Source organism: Plasmopara halstedii (genome assembly GCF_900000015.1).
Source record: "Plasmopara halstedii genome assembly, contig: Scaffold_350, whole genome shotgun sequence".
Classification (NCBI taxonomy): Eukaryota; Oomycota; class Peronosporomycetes; order Peronosporales; family Peronosporaceae; genus Plasmopara; species Plasmopara halstedii.
The window spans coordinates 855,549-855,955 of record NW_020187271.1 but is presented as its reverse complement, the minus strand read 5'-3'; positions in this window follow the sequence as shown (position 1 = coordinate 855,955).

The following is a 407-nucleotide window of genomic DNA, read 5'->3' as shown; positions in this document are numbered from 1 at the left end:
GTAAAGGATTTTCAACACGTCGTCTCCAAAGACCCGCCTTCAGTTCTACCTCCGGATAGAAGTGTGCGTTATGAGATCGACCTGGTTCCGGGAACCAAATACTGCCTAACACTCCAATGGCCCCTGCCCAAGAAGCAGTGCGATGTCATTGACGCCTTTTTTGTGCGAAGCACGACGCAGAGATGGTACGTGAGAGCAAGTGTCCCCATTCGACACCCACATTTTGTGTTCGGAAGCCAAACTGCATATGGCGTATCGTTCACGCTTATAATTAGCTCAGCGCTGCCACCATTCCGGTACAGACGCCGATTCCTAGGAAGAATATTCTCCAGAACAACATGATGGGATGTACGAAGTACAGTGCACTCAATTTGGTCAATGGATACTAGTAATTGCTCATGGGAGCG